Here is a 16,792-nt window from a genome sequence, read left to right on the forward strand (position 1 = left end):
TATATATATATATATATATATATATATATATATATATAGCATATTATATATAATATGATATGAAAAAAAAAACTGAGCTCATCTGCCTTCTCCCAGTGCTAACTAGTTAGCTAGATAGCTGACCTAGTGCTCAGCTATCAGAGCTAGCGCTGTCAATCATAACCTGGTGTGGCTTTATTCATCTCTCTCCCCCTCCCACACTTGCTCTCTCTGTTGTGCTGCAGCTAGCAGAGAATGCCATGAATGCTCCGGCTAGCTAGCATGGCCAGCGATGACAATTAACGGTTTTCCTGTAATGGTAAGTCATCGTCAAGCACAGTTAGCATTGATTGACAGGGCTAAGGCATTCCTCCTGGCTCTAGTTGGTGGGTTTTGGTTGGGAAGACTCGGAAGAGGCGTGTTTCTTCAGGCAGCAAAAGCAGCACAGGGAGGAGGAGGTGGAGGAGACATGTCTGTTTATAAATGATCTCCCTCATAACATGCTGTCATGACAGCAGTGCTGACAAATATGTAAAAAAGAAAAATGTCTTCATGAAAGTCACATACGTGCAGCTCTTAATGCGAGCAGCTTGTTTTAAGACCAAGCCAACAACTGTTTACTTAACTAGGACAGTGCAGAAAATGTATATGTACATTAATTATGCTTTTTTTGTTGCTTTTTATAGACTGTGTGGTTAAGTGTTGTCAACAATGTCTTCTAATCATGTACAAATTACCTAGTCATATTATTAAATTAACTGTCAACTTGAAACATTTTTTTTTTAAAACGCAGTGGGTTGCTGGCAGACTGACCGAGTGCTCCGACCGCCAGACTTAACAGGTTTTGAGGGGGAAACCCAGGCTGTGAAGATGGAGGGATGGTGGATTTTTCAGCCAGTAAAGTACCCAGGAATACACACCAGAAAATTCAACTGGCTGAGAAAGAAAGTAAAGCTGTCAGGAAGACCAATCTATCACTCAAGTTGAATCCAATCGAGTAAAGAGCAAGGCCTTCAGAACAAAGGGATTCAAAGACAGTGTGGAAGAATAAGTCAAAGCATACATGCTGAAGCTGTCATCAGGAAAATATATATTTTTATCTGCATAATAAATACATTTCAGTAAGCATGTTCACTAATAATTCCCTGTTGCTATTGTCATGCATAATTTAGATCCTGTTTATGTGTAGATGACCTGTCTGGCTCACTGAGATAACTAATAACAGACGAATATCACCAGATCTAAATTATAATAATCATAACTTCTGAGTCTAGAAGGTCTTTGCTGTTATGTTCAACTTGAACTGAATAGAACAATTCCTCAGTCAAAACTTGACGTCTCCTGCTGGTCTCTCTCAGTGAATCATCTTTATGAATTTCATTTACTCACTTGTCACTACTGCCTTTTACAAATGAGAATCTAACTGTCCTACTAGAGTTTAGCTGGCCTCGCTAGACGAAGAAGCAGGAGCGGAGCAGTTTTCTGCTTGACTGAGGAGGGGGGGGGGAATAGCAGAAGGAAATTCTTTTGAACATTGCTGTGAAAATGGCCAATTGTTGTGAAAAGGCTGGCCTTGACTAGCCAGCCCTAATTACATAAGCGTTGGTCTTTCTCCAGGGTTTTCCCTAAACCTTATAAATCATGTGAATGTCTGTTTTATTCCACAGCGCTGCAGTCATTGGTCATTTCTCCTGCAGGTCTTCAGTGCCCAGTTTTTCGATATTACTTTTCCTTCCACCTAATAATTCATAAGTCCCATCAATCCTGCAGGCCGATAATCTTGCTCTCTTGATCGCTTCCAAACACACAGCCACTGAATCATAATCATTGACTCAGCTGACCTGAGTTGCTTGCAAACTTGCAGTTACTGCTGATAAGTGTGACTCATAAAAAGAAGAAAAAAATATCAACAAAAAGTAAACAACAAGGTGAACAAAGGCTGCAGTGATGACTGTTAGTTCAGGACTCAGAGAGGAGTGGAGGGGACAGGATGTCCGCTCTCATCAGTGACCTCTTCACTTGCTTTTCACTGGATGCCAGATCAGTTTCACAGCAATGTTCAAAAGAATTTCCTTCTGTTTTTGTTTTTTTTTGTTTTTTTCTAAGACGAAAGAAACGTTAAGATGGCAAACGTGTCGGTATGCTCTGAAAATATGACATCAAATTAATAAAACTGTGATGACTAATGCTGCCTTTTACAGGAACAATGGCAAGTAGAAAGCACACAGGTTGAATAAATCTTAGTGAAATAAACGAACATATGAGTAAAAGCTATTTACTTTCTGCCATATTTGTACAAGCCTGCCTTTAATCTCCAAGAAAAACAGGAACACAATAAAATTTAGATTAATGAATCATTCATTGAGGAGGGACGTCCATTTTGTGTGGATACAGACATTTTTAGTGAACTTATTTAGGTATATTGAGAAGCTAACGTCTGTGACTTTTTTCACTTCTGTTGCTCATTTTGAAGGGCCCTTTGCCTTTCTAAAAAAAAAAAAATTCTGTCAGCAATCTGGCAATTAAAAGGCCACTTAAAGATTTGTGGGGATTTCTGTCAAGTTATAGGAAGATTCATTATCACTTTAAATAGTATGAACTGACAATTCTTTATTTATTACATGTCCCTCACTAATCCAGTTCTAATCCTCCAATATGATGGAACATAGCATATCATACATGCTATCATACAACGCAAATGTTAGCATATGCCTGCAGTGAGCTAATTGTATGACACCATTAGCACCCAGAGGCGTTTTACGTGGTTGCGGGGGACTTTAATCACCTGAAACTGACTAACACTCTCCCAGTTTTTACCAGCACATCACCTGTCCCACACGGGGAGAAAACACTCTGGACTAGTGTGCATCAGCATTCACGGTGCGTGCACCGCATCTTGGCCTCTCCAGCCACATCTCCATCCTGCTGGCGCCACCAACATATCGTCCGCTGACGAGCCAGTGAAGAAGAAAGTTACTGTGTGGCCGAGGGATGCAGCCTCTGTGCTCCAGGACTGTTGTCAGTGCACAGATTGGCAGGCGGACCTGGAGGAAATCACCTCCTCTGCTCTAGGCTTCATCTCTAGGTGTGCTGATGACACCAAGACAGTGACCTGTTACCCGAACCAGAAACCCTCACTGACGGCTGAGGAGAGAGCTCTGCTGAAAGCTAGGGACGCTGCTTTCAGGATGATATTATCATTTGTAATTATTGTGCAAATTTCGACACAATTATGAATGTAGGTTTGAATGTGTGTAGAGCGATGTACGAGGACAAGTTTTGGATTCATTATATTAGAGTTGGAGGAGGGTGAAACTAAATCATTCCCTCCATTTCTTTTCAGATACTAGTATGTGACTGAATCCATGTTATTCTTTTAATTTCTTTATTTTCTCCTAATCTTTGCATTATTGTGAAAAATTGCTGTATACAACACTAAGAAGACTTTCTGCATCTTGGGAATGAAAGATATTACAACTACTACTTACTCCATGTTATAGAAATGGATTTCTGAGTTGTTCAAACCAGAACCTAGATTATATTCCTGTTGTAGAGGACAATGCACAATCCAAAATGGAAAAATATAGTTTGAAGAAATGCTTAAATTCAGCTGCACATATTTAACATTGTTAATTTTCTACTTATCCTAGAGGCCTAATAGAGGTATGCAGAGTAGACCCACTTATATGTGCAGCATAATCCTATGCTCACCTACTTCCTGGGTAAAACACACCAATATTTAGCTGGTGGTCTAGTTTTCCATAGATCTCCAGGGGCATTGCTTCATTAACACACGTTATGACTCATGTCATGCAACTGAATTTCACATTACAGCTTTTAAAACCTAGCATTGCCCAGGTCTTACAAAGTCGACTGGGTTGCACAAGGTTTAGTCCTCAGTCCCACCCTCACGCTTTTTACGTGTCTTATTTTTGCTGCACAGCATAATAATGTATTTTCACCCAAATTCTGATTTGTTTTGGGCTGGTTTATGGGCTCTACTCTAAGATGAGGTTGCTTTGGAAACACTTTAAAATGTTCCCTTCCTCTGATTCCATGAGATGGCGTTGCATTTTCAGATGACTGTAAATCTAACCTGTGTACCATTTATCTTCCTTTGGTCCATCAGACCAGGTGATCACTCAGATAATACACCAAATGAAGAAATATGAGAGGATGAGAAAAGGATGACCTTCACAGGTCACAGTCCCCACCGATAGATTATCCTCCTCCCTTCATAGAAGGAACTTTTCGTGCATTGATTAAAATCACCATTTGATACTAAACGATGAGGAACTTTGACTGTAAATCACACAGAAGCTTCAGTTGTGTGTTTTTTTTTTATTTTTTTATTATGCATCCACAAATAGCTCTCAGAATGCTGCTGGCGTTGAACGCATGCTAAAGCATTCTAATTATAAGCATGTAGCCTTGCTGAAAATCGCAGCCTCCTGCGCAGTATTATGCAAAGTTAGTGGGTGCTTCTTCTTTGGAGTTCTCTTTCTAAAGCATTAAATTGGCTTCGCAAACCTTTGATTAGGCAATCTTCCCCCTCTTCTATTATGTTTGCTGTCCATGAGTGATTACTTACATGCTGAGATAAAAGACTGGTCCAGGAACCGAGGCGATGAGGCGGACGGGACACGATAATGAAATGAAATGAGGCATGAACATTGTCTGTTGCTGTTATCACTTAAGAGTGTGAAGAAATGGTGGAGGACCTGAGAGACCCAGATTCTGCAGAGATTTCTCCACAGCTCTCAACAGAGTTCATCTGTATGCGGAAGAGGTTTCGAATGATTTGGATTCTGGGAGCCTGGGGAGGGAAAAAACCAGCACCAGAAAGCATTTAGTCACTAAGCCTCAGATCTTTGAGGACATAAATGCTGCAAACCGTATGCATTAAAGGCAGAAATGGGACCACGCTTGGCTGTAGCTACGCTACAACGCCAGGCGTTCTCCGGTCGGCCTACATGCACACTTCACTAAGCAAATCGGTGGTTTCTTACGTTTAAATGTCCTCGTCCACTGAACTCTTTATAATGCTGCACCCATCCACCTTCTGGTCGGTGCTTAAAGCACACTGGCTGTTACGCACATAGCCACCTTATTTTGAGCTACAGTGTTAGTTTGACACAGTATCACAGCTACAGTCTTGTGTTGCCGCCATGTGTGCCGGTCAGGCTGACAGGTAAACACATTTGAACTTTCTGATTATGTTTATTATGTTTTTTCAGTCCAATATGTCAAAGACGTTTTAGTGGTCTTATATTTGTACAGCTAAGAGAACAACAACCACGATTCGACCACATAACTCAAGAAACCCTGAATTCCTTTACTTACACCAAGCAGTTATTTATTGTTCCTGATAACTTTATTAAAATACAGGAAATTTGATTCAAAATAAAATAACTATGTCAAACAATCGCACACATTTTTTTTATTATTAGTATTGATTATCTGTGTTGTTTTTGTTGCTGCCTTTTGGCCAGAACTCCCATGAAGAAGAGAGGCTGTCAACCTCGAGGGATTTAAAAAGATAAAAATCATTTTCAATTTTCAGTTCACAAGAAAACTAAGAATGGTTTTAATTAATATGCACAGCCAACTGAAAGTAACTTTTACGCAATGAGACAAAATAGCTTGATGTGAGAGGCATGGTTAAGTTGAATTAAACAACTCTTTTCTACATTAAATTAAAGAAAGGAGAAATACATATACATCTATATCTAAAGAGGGAAAAAATAAACATGATTATTAAAAAACATCAAAAGGAAACAGATAAAAGGTGGGGAGCACGAATGGGCATCATTCATCATACAGAGGCAGAAGAGAGTGAAAAAATGTCAGGAAGGTCACCATTTGTTACAGGATTGATCAGAGTTGTCATTTGCTGAATAATCTTCTCCAACTTTAGAAGAGACATGGTGTCATTGAGCCACTGGCTGCTGGAGGGAACTTTGGTTGATCTGGAGCGTAAAAGCAGATGGTCTGTTGCCCGCAGCGAAGTAAATACTAAAACATCTAAATGACTAGCAGCGAACAGTTTGTAATAAACTGGGATCCCAAAAAGATGCCGACATTGGGGAGAAGGTTTGATGGTTACTGAAGGTATCTTTGACATGATGTCAAAACAGTCCTGCCAAACTAAAAGAGGCAGTGATGAACAAAACTAAAACATATTAAAGCAAATTGCAACAAGGGGCACGACATTAACCGACTCTAAATTAAAGCTGCTGTATGTAACTTTTACAAAATATGTGTGTTTTTTTTTTTATGTTTTATATTTGTTAAAACTGTCACCATGTCGTTGACAGTCTAAACAGATAATCTGTAAAAAGATAGAGCTCCTCCATCTATTGCTGTCTGCAGAAATGCTCTTCTCCGCGTCAAAAACAACTAATCACAGCCATGAGGAAGGTCTTAGAGCTGTCAATCAAACATGGGTACTCGCTGCTCAATGTGCTAATGGCGAAAAAAACCCACAAGGGTAACAGTTTATATGACAGGGTGTGCATAAGACTGACATTACACTGTCATAAACATGAAGGAGTCTTTATGAATGTCTACGATTGTTGCCATGAAGTCTCATTCTGTAAATAATGACACTTAAATGCAAAGTTGCTCTAAAAGTTGCATTAAAAGTCCATTAGAAGTGCCGACTTTGTATCATTATGTAAATAATGACACTTAAATGCAAAGCTGGCACGTTTAATGGACTTTCAATGGACTTTTAGAGCAACTTTGCATTAAAAGTGTCATTATTTACAGACTGAGACTTCATAACAGTCATAAACATTCATAAAGACTCCTTCATGTTCATAACAGGTATTATGTCATGTTTATGACAGTGTCATGTTAGTACACCCCGTCAAGTAAAGTGTTACCAAAACAAGTCACTGCTTATCCATGCTAACTAGCCTTAGCATTCACAGCAGGCTCTGCTGTGGTGAACTGGCTGTAGTGGAGTTGAGAGAGGGGGAATCGATGCCAGGAGGCCTGGATTTCTAAAGAGGCAGAGGCCCAATTTCAACAAAGTAAAATTGAAGATATATTTGATATGGATAGCATTTTTCTTTGCAACTGGGGTGAGCATTACTTGATAGTGCTATAAAATGGCCTTATGTGCCTGGAAATCACATACCATTAAATATCTGTTTCTATACTGTCAGAATGTGGTGACCATTTTAAACTATATGTAAAAAACTTTTATTTTTAATAAAAGTTACCGTACATTCTGCAGCTGTAGTGAATAAATGTTTACATTTTTGACTGACAAAGCTATGGTGAGTCCTAGTATGAGTAGTACTTGAGTAGTGTTTCATTAAGTTTGAGCAGAAATGACTAAAATGCAAGACTTTGAATGATTTCCCTAAATTTAAACTGATCAGTTTCAACCCAGAGCCCTTCACACCTCCAACACGGGGACAGAGAAGGAGCTGCAGACGATCATCTGCTGAGTCAAATTTGAGGCTCCTTTCATTTCTTTAAATGAAACAAGTAGCTGTCACAGCTGCCAGCATACAGTGTTTAGTCAACATTAAAGTATTAGGCATCACATTTAGGTTTATTCTTTTAAAGCCATGCTTTGAGATAAGAAGATCTGTTGGCGTGACGACTCATTGACTAAATTCAAAATTCACAAAAAAGGCTATGTGTATCTCTCTAACAACTTTCTGATGTAAAAAACATTTTGGTAAAGTGTAAACCAGTCAAATAGTAGCACCGACTGTGAGTCTGTTGAGGTGGCTTATTTCTCAGTTTCATGTCGATGTGTTTTTTGATATAATTAAAATTTTTATTTCTCATTGCACAGACAGCACGCTGCACTGCAACCCAATGCTTTTTTTTTTTTTTTTTTTTTCGTTTGTTTTGGGGGTAAAAAATTAATAGTTGATCATCCTAAAATGTTGGTGACACCAAAGAATTTATGTTGCTCTCCAGCTGATGGTATGAAAATGTGGTAGTTCTATTTCCTTATTTAGACTTATTTGGAGCAAGATGAAAAACCGAATTTCACTGCCAAGAAACAAGTTGCATTGTTGGATCAGTGGCTTTCCAGACTTTCTTCCTAAGGCATTCGCCAGCAAGACTTTTTTTTTTTTTTTTTTTTTTACAATGTAGCCATTTCAAATACACACAACTGTGTTAATTTTTTTATATATATTTGAGTGTTATATTCCTACAAATCAATTCCAAGAACAAGAACTCAAAGTGGGCTGATAACAGTTTCATTTTTGTAAAGCTCATAGGAAATGAAATAGGAATTTATGGGTTATTTAAAAAAAACAAACATATTTTTTGGTAAAGACAACAGTCAAGCTTTCTGCAGTTGCTGCTATGCAAAATCTTGCTCATCAGCGGATCAAAACACTAATAAGCCTCATGAGTCTTGTTGCTTTTATTCAAATAAAAATCAAAAAGCCATATTGGCTTTTTTAAACTACAGAAATATTTATTTGTTTGTAAATGTTGAGTTGTTCATTTTTCATTATCACTTCCAAAATACATAACAAAAAAAAAAAAAAGCGAGACCGGAAAGTATTTGTTTATTGTTGTTATTAATAAGCCCATTTGAAGATTTTGCAACTAGATTTTTGAAAACAGTCTCTGGTTTGCTTTTTCTAAGCGGCAAGGTTCAGCAGCTCGCCTGCGTCTGACTGCCGGCTCAGACGCCCACAGGCCCAAACTCCCTGCGGTCCTATCAGATTCCTGGTGAGTGAGGGAGGTGCAGCTCTGTTCCAACACCTGGGAAGCTGATGAGATTGGGTTCGTCTTACCTTTCCTTTCTAGTGTTGTAAGCTGTCCATGAAGGCAACAGAGTGAATGTCTCAAGCCACCTACTCGCCCTGCCTGCACCTCCAGAGGCACCGGCTCCAGTAACATTGTCACAGAGGAAGGAGTTCTCTAGTTTGCAGAGCAAAAAACAAAGCAGGTAGAAAAGTTACATTTCTAAAAATACCAACGCGTCAATCTGTCGTCTTGAATAAAGATAGATGTTTTTTTTCCTTCATTGAACAAAAATACTTTCAGTGCTGTGTTTCTACCCAGGCAGCTGCAAAACTACCGTTGGCTGTCATATAAAATGGCAACGTCAACAGCTGCAGGCATCACAAATATGTATTTATTTCTTTAACACGCGTTTCATTTACCTGCAGTTCAAGTTTCGTCCCTGAATGCACTCACTAACTGTTAAGATCATATATTTTTGCATGCAATTTTGAAGATTTCACAATTTTTAAATATGTGACAATAATCTATATCAAGAATGTATATTCTGAAAATAATTTTTAGTGCCACTTTGCTTTTCACTAGTATTTTTCGGCATTAGAAAGTTTGTCCTGCAGCACGGTGTTCTGTCACGCCATCGTATCATTATTTTTAACCATAGTTGCATATTAGTTATGCATAATCTACCTTAAAGGGACTTTTGAATAACTGAACCGTCAGTTTACTTTTAAACTATGCTCAGTGATTTGCACCCGTGTTTGGACCACACCGTGATTTATGGCGCCAACTTTGTGTTTGAATAATAAAATATTAAAATATGTGCTACTTTTCTTACAAGTATTATAATTTAGTCCTTGGAAACTTCTCTCATGATAATCAGTGGTGCAGAGATTCTTACATGATTTATTACTAGATAAAACTAGCTGGATAATAAAGGGGGATGACAAAAAAAACAAACTTTTTTTTATCAACTCCAAATCCATTTACTGCTAGTTGAAAAAAAAGTAAGATAATTTCTAACCTTCGAAAAGGTCTTTATAAACATGTTTTTGTAATGGTAAGATGAAAGTCAAGGAACTAAATCTAACTCAGGCTTATAGTGTTATATTATAGGCTTATATGTTATATAATCACTATTTATATCATTTCAGTCAAGCTGACAAAACAAATTTGATTCTCAGTCTATGTCAAGAATGTGTAAGTCATCAGATTAGAAGTAGTCATGATGAAATGATGAAATGCCAAAAGATCAAATAAATATATTTGATCTGTTTTATCATGTCGTGCGCTAAAGCATTAGTTTATCATGCTATTCAACCTCAAACACTTTACAAAATGAGCAGGCCTCTCTGCTTTTTGAACCATCACAGTGCTTGCTGCACATTCAAAATGTGAGGAGGAGGAGGAGGAAGTCTTACCTCTTTCCAGGTACATCTGGACTGCAGCACATGTGGGCATCCAATCAGAAGAGAGAAGATTTGAAATTGAGGTAAAAAAAAATAAATAGGGTGGAACATTTAAGGGAGGCAGCCTGATCATAGGAGGCAGACAGAGTGATTACAGTGTAGGACGTTCATCACATACCAAACTGGGGTAAGCAATGCAGTAAGTCGGGACAAATTGAGCTCTGATCGTTTCTTTTAAGACCCGTGGCCAAACAGTTTTTGGAGACACAGAAGTACGGATCACATTTTAACTTAAGTTTCATCTTTTATTGCTCATTGCTGGTGTTACGTAACCACCATTCCTCTATTGTCTGTTGTTTCTTTTGAAATAACACGTTTAAAAGGGAGGCTCGTTTTATGTTTGCACCTCACAGATAATGTTGGTAACAAACGGTGCATGAAGAACATAATTAAAGCCGATGTCTCTTTTTCATATTCCCCGTAGCTAAATCACCTATTGATCAGTCCTTTGCGGTCGTAAGTCAACTGATGGTGTCTTAAAACAAACATTTGAAGTTCTCCAATGGATTTCAGAATTCTCTCGCTGTAGAAAATTAAGCAATCCATCTGCTCTGTCTGCATTATGTGGTGAATCTGCAAAACAATACGATTGATTAATTGTGTAATTATCTCTATCTTACTGCAATGACTCCTATTTGAAGCTTTCTAAAGATGTTCTGTAAGTGCAAAACAAGTCGCCTTCAGGAAAATCCCACCTCCTCACAAAAACACATCAACAACAGCGTTTCAGTAAACAGATTTAGATTTTGTGGGACTATAACAAAATGTAAGTGGTTGTAAAAAAAAATATTCTAGTAAATGGTGACGCTGTGTTTCTCAGACGTTGGCCTCGACACTTCAGAGATACGCCACGGGAAAGTTACGGCTATGAATGTAAGCGATATTGCTGCACATTTTCCCACAATAAATGTTAAAAACTATATACCAGGTGAAAAACTAAACTGAAGAAGCTGATGAGTAACCAGCGCATATAGTTTTCATTCACTTTAAGCAGAAAAATCATCATATTTAACTGAAATAAAGAATTGAAAACATTAGTCTGTGATGCTAATTGAAATAGCTTAGTGATGCAGTTACTGAAATAAATGAACTTTTTAGTGATATTCATAGTTAATATGATTGCATTTGTGTTCTCCAATGGCCTAAAGGAACGGATTTTAGTTTTTGTTTTTATTTAATGTTCAGGTCAGGCGGTATCTCAAACAAAGACATCTTTTGGAATTTTATTCTCGAACAAAAAAATCTAAATATTCCTGCACAACTGAGTTGACTTGAATGAAAAAAACAAAAAACAAAACAAAAAAAGACTGAAATTGCAATTGTTGAATTTAAGTAAATACAAACACAACAAATAGAAAGCCAGAGGGAAAAAAGGCAGGAAGGAAATACCCATCCCAGGTAAGTATCTTTTCTGAATGTAAATCATGGTGTTGCCAGTCAGGTAGCAAAGAGCTACTTGAGTGGCAATATCTCGCTATGCTTCACTGAATCTCGACTGGTTTTACATTTGCTCCCCCACCATGTTCAATCACCGGCTCAGGGGGGAGAATTGACACTCTTCCCTTGCCAGACATGATGGATGCAATCAGACCTTATCATCAATCAGTCTTACTGCACCATGAGAAAATGCTGGGAATAAGTAACTGGTTATGGGAAAATGGCAGCGCAAATAGCAAAACACAAACCCTGCCACCAAATCACATTATAGAAAAGAAACATGGGCAGAAAATGTACAAAACTGACACGTAATCTAATTTTCTAAATTTGACAGTGGGTATTTTTATTTTATGTAAATTTCTTGACAAAGTCACGACGTGTTCTGATGACACTCTCCAGGTGTTGTAACTTATAATCACCAGTCGGATAAAACAAACAGCAGTGAGGCTTCAGAATGTGGGCTACAAATCAGAGCGTTGTATATTAGCTTCCAAAATGAAAAACAACGTAGAACAGTAATATAGCTTTCCAGAGGACTGCAACAGATGATCATCTTTTGTGTTCTAGGCAGAATTAACAAACAAATCATCCAGATTTCAGGATGATGGAACCTCTTATTGTCTGAGAGGAGCAGACTTTTTATTTCTTATTATCTTCATCTTTCATCTTCAGATGCATTCACTTTCCTCTGTTCACTTATCTAAACGAGCTCCTTCTCGAGGGAACTCTCATCAGGCATGCAGTAAAATATTTATTGTTAAAATCTCTCACGTGTAGCAACAAGTATTTCTTTCTGACTTTTGTGCATCAACTCATTTTCACATATGCATATTTTTACTTCAGGCAAACACTTTGCACACTGAGATTTGTACATCTTTCCAAACATGACTAACATTGATATGAGGTTAAACAGAACCATAGCACTGCAAGGATTTTATGTGGTTCTGACTTATGAAAATCCATCCATCCATTTCCTGTACAAGAGGCAGGGTACACCCTGATACACATATAAAAAATGTGCATCACATGTAAAAAAAAAAAAAGAAAAAGTAAAATTTAAAGCAATAAAATATGATACACATGTGAAACATAAAATATGTGAAACCCACGTGGATCACATGGTATACACATTTGAAACACATGCATCATGTGTGAAACGTGTGAAATAGTTCAAAATATATGCAACATTTTTTATTTTTTACCATTAACATTTTCAAATTATGTCATTCACAATGTGAGATGAATACGAGGTCGCATGTCAATCTCATAGAATTTTGTAAGACATAGCTGCATACTAAAGTAAGCTTGTAGCTATGAATCATACCATCAGTGATTGGAGAGAGGCCAGAGGAGGGAAACAGAAGCTCAGGTAAAAAAACTCAGCGACTTGTTTCAGAGGAGACTGTACATTCGACTGCGAACCGTCTGAGTCTCCTTAATGTCCTCAGGCAGGATTAAAACACACGTTGGCGTTGGTGGCTTGTATAGAGGTCTTCTTATATTTGGCAGTAATCACAGGTGGGGAGTTTTCCTCCTCCACTGCTGAATGTGTTGACGTCTCTGGCTGTTCTGCTGTGTTGTCCCTTTCATTCCTCATCTGAGCTTCACTGGACCACTGGCCTGGAACAAAATGTAAAAATTAATAAAACAAAACTCATGTGATCTTGAATACATTTCATGTGCCCTGAATAAATTAGCCAAAACAACTTTGGAAAACAATTTCAGTTGCTCTGTTCAATACTCCTGTCCCTCACTTCCAACATCTGTCCTGTTGCCTCAGATGACTTGGTGACGTAGTTGGAGGTTGTTCTTTTTGTAATATGCAGCGTCGACTTTATGAGGGCTTAAGATTAAGATTACTTTTATCAAACCATACAACACATTATCCCACCCAAGCTTAAGCAAGGCCTCAATATTTTCTTGAGAAAAAAAGTGGATTTAGTTTTGCAGGCCTACTCTATAAAATTAACATGTAGAACTGTGAAATAGACAACCTAAAACCCGTTCACAACAGAGCCACATTCTACCGGCCGCATTCTTGACACCTACACTGACACACACACACACACACACTACTACACAGGCAATTTGGGGTTAAGTGCCTTCCCCAATGGCATGTCGGCATGTGGTGGTGGGAATCTGGAATAAAACCCACAACATTCAGTTGTAAGATGAATCAATTTGCCATGGAGACACTCAAACCCAAAGCATATGGAGAACAGGAGAAAAACAGCAGATTACAAGCAAAACTTGACAGCTCTGTCTGGCAGCATCTGTGAACATCTTCATTAATGTATGATAAACATCAGCTTTTGTAATTATGCATGTTTCCCCATATTCTCCTCAGTTATTGATGACTGTTTGCGCTACACTGATCTATATATACAAAAACGCTCGCTTGTGTGCTCGTCTCCTGACTGTTTAACAGTTACAACATGCACATGAGAAAACGGCAGCAAAGTCCCAGTAGGACGGCTGAATTGCATCTCGTGTACTTCAGATTCACTATGACTGATTGCAAATGGGAGTTCAATGAGTCGGACGCATGAACTTGAATGAAAATATAAGAAAACATTAGTCTAAGGCCATCCACGTTGGACCCAAATGCTTAAAGTTAGAGGCAGCAGGTGATTTTGAAAATTTTATGAAAAAAAAAATATATGAGAAAAGCAAACTTACAAAAAACACATGAAGCCAGAGTCAAACAAAATCAATCCATAACAAAAAGTCAGCCAGGAGACATGGGGAGAATGCCGGGAATAAGAGGAAGAGACAGGAGCAAGGAGTGACTGAGAATGAGGTGCTTAAGTACTGGGAGGTTGAATGCTGAACAAAGGCCGGCTGAGGACAGAGAGAAGTGACACAGGTGGCAAGAGACAGCATACCAGGAAACAAGAATAAAATAACTGGATATGAAAAATACGACTAGAGGAACAAAGAAAAGGACTAGACACAAGAAATAAATATACCTAGAAAGACCTGAAATGAAAATAGCAACAATTCAGAACTAATAGAAAGAACAAATAACAAACAAACTCAAACAGCCCAAGTTCCTGACACTGTTCAGTTTTACAGCAGTTAAATTGTGAAAGGATTTCAAGACATCACTAAATTGCTTTAACAACTTTCTTGCCCATTCGTTGCAAAATTTGAAACTAATTTTGACTAAATTACAGAGTAAAATGTTTATCAGCGTAATCAAGTTCCATCAGTGAATTATTGTCCAGGTGCTGTAATAACATTTTTATTAATAAGCAGTTTTCACATCATGGCAAGTAAAAGAAAGAAAAATAAAGGAAGAAATGCAAAAGTCCCACACAATTAAAAAAAAAATCACTGAATGAACATGAGTTAACTAAAACACACTGAAGCTAAAGCTAAGGGAAAACTTCACTGAACTAAAACTCATTTTATATATATATATATATATATATAAATCCATTTCATCAGTCATAAGGTTTACTGTAAAAAAAAAAAAGTGCAGTGTGAATTTCACTTTCCTACTATTTTTAAATAGGCATTTCCCCCCTGGAAATTTATTCATCATTGCTGATCTTCATCTGAAAAACCCCATCCTAATCTCTGTGTTGATTTTTTTTTTTTTTACTGTAACTTTGATTGCATTCCTCAGATTAGAATTAGATAAAAAAATATATTTATATCTGATCTGTGCCTCTTATCAGCTTCCAATTGGACTTGCTTCATCTTCTGACAGAGATAAGTAAACCTCTAAAATAGAAATGCTTGCAGAGGGAACTGGATTCCCCAAAAGAAAATAGAACCAATAAAACCGTTGGAATCAGTGATGTACTAAAAATGAGCTGCACTGTAATGAGCGCCCAAAACGTTGTTATGGTCACTGGACAATGGCACAATGAGAACATGGATCCATTTCTAATGGCCATGTTCTACTGCAAAAAAAACATAAATGATGCTGATATGATGAGGTGCGTATACATGATGTGTCCATTTCCCCAATTTTATCCCAAATACTCACAAGAAAGCAATTGTTTGCAAATTAGGAACACAAACTCTGTTTTTTGTCGTTTAACATTTTGATTTTAATCTTTGTCTGACTGTCAGCTGTGTGTAGGGGGAAGAGATCCGCTCTGATACAGAAACTCAAACTATGCATTTTATGCTTGTTTAGACAGAGAAATTGTATTTGCAGCAGAACAAATAAACAAGCTGGGAGATGTAGGGCAGCATTCATGGCTGGCTTCTTTTATATGTGGTAAATGGAAAAAAAGGGGAAAAAAAGAGAAAGATGAAAAAAACTTGTAGAAATGCTTATAAAGCTAAAAATAAGTGAATATCATCAAATTTGTGCATGAAATCAATTTTTTTTAAAATTGACCAACATTATTACCTAGTTTTCACATTTTTCTTTCCCAGCATGCATGTCAGTGCACACACAACTTGTATGCTTTCAACCGATTCAAGCCTTTGAGCTACAATACCTAAACTAGACTTCAGCAGCTTTAATCCTAATTTTTGGTTTGGGCCAGAATTTGTGAAATAATTAAACTTCATTATTTGAGTTGGCCTCTGACTTTTGCCCCCAGAGGCAGGACGGAGTGTCAGCTGCAGGCGGCTAAAATCCATCTTACTGCTCTTTACCCGCACATTGTAGCCGTCAGGCTCACATATGCACAGTGGGGTTCATTCAGAGGTATTAGGACATTAATGTTGAATTACTTTACAATTCTTTTGTAATGTTTTCAAAATTAGAAAATAAATTGGAAAAATAATTTATTACCAATTCATTTTTTTTTCATAGCTCTGTGCTTTGGGTTTGCTCTTTTTTCATTGCTTTCACTTTTAAAATCGTGTTCCATCTTCTGTAACTAGGAGGCAGTGCTGCTACGAGCACGTGGCAGCAGCACTGTCTGAATCTGAATCTGCTTTCCGAAACGCTTTCCTTGCTGGGCTTTAGATTCTGCTCTTTAACAAGCTGCGAACCTTCCAGCTAGACACCGACTCAAAGATCCACATTGAATGCACACAGAAAGAAACGGGTATTATTGCATCTCTCTGAAACACACGCCACCAAGAAGTGCTCGTTTCTTCTTGTTTGTTTGTTTTTTCCTTTCCCTCAGCTGCATTAGTCTTTAAGAGGTTGCCTTCTGTTGACATTTTATTTCTGGGTTTTAGTATGAAGCTTTCACAAGCTATAAATA

The 16,792-nt window shown here is 37.8% G+C and overlaps 1 long non-coding RNA gene across 1 annotated transcript; it reads left to right on the plus strand.

The window, feature by feature from the left end:
* The first annotated feature begins 206 nt into the window (after positions 1 to 206).
* Positions 207 to 1,866, plus strand: LOC106942125 (uncharacterized). Its single transcript, XR_001423553.1, has 2 exons — positions 207 to 298; positions 773 to 1,866. It is a non-coding gene; the product is annotated as an uncharacterized LOC106942125 (long non-coding RNA).
* Positions 1,867 to 16,792: the final 14,926 nt, after the last annotated feature.

Source organism: Poecilia latipinna, unplaced genomic scaffold (genome assembly GCF_001443285.1).
Source record: "Poecilia latipinna isolate Pla-1442-1.1 unplaced genomic scaffold, P_latipinna-1.0 Scaffold4055, whole genome shotgun sequence".
NCBI lineage: Eukaryota > Metazoa > Chordata > Actinopteri > Cyprinodontiformes > Poeciliidae > Poecilia > Poecilia latipinna.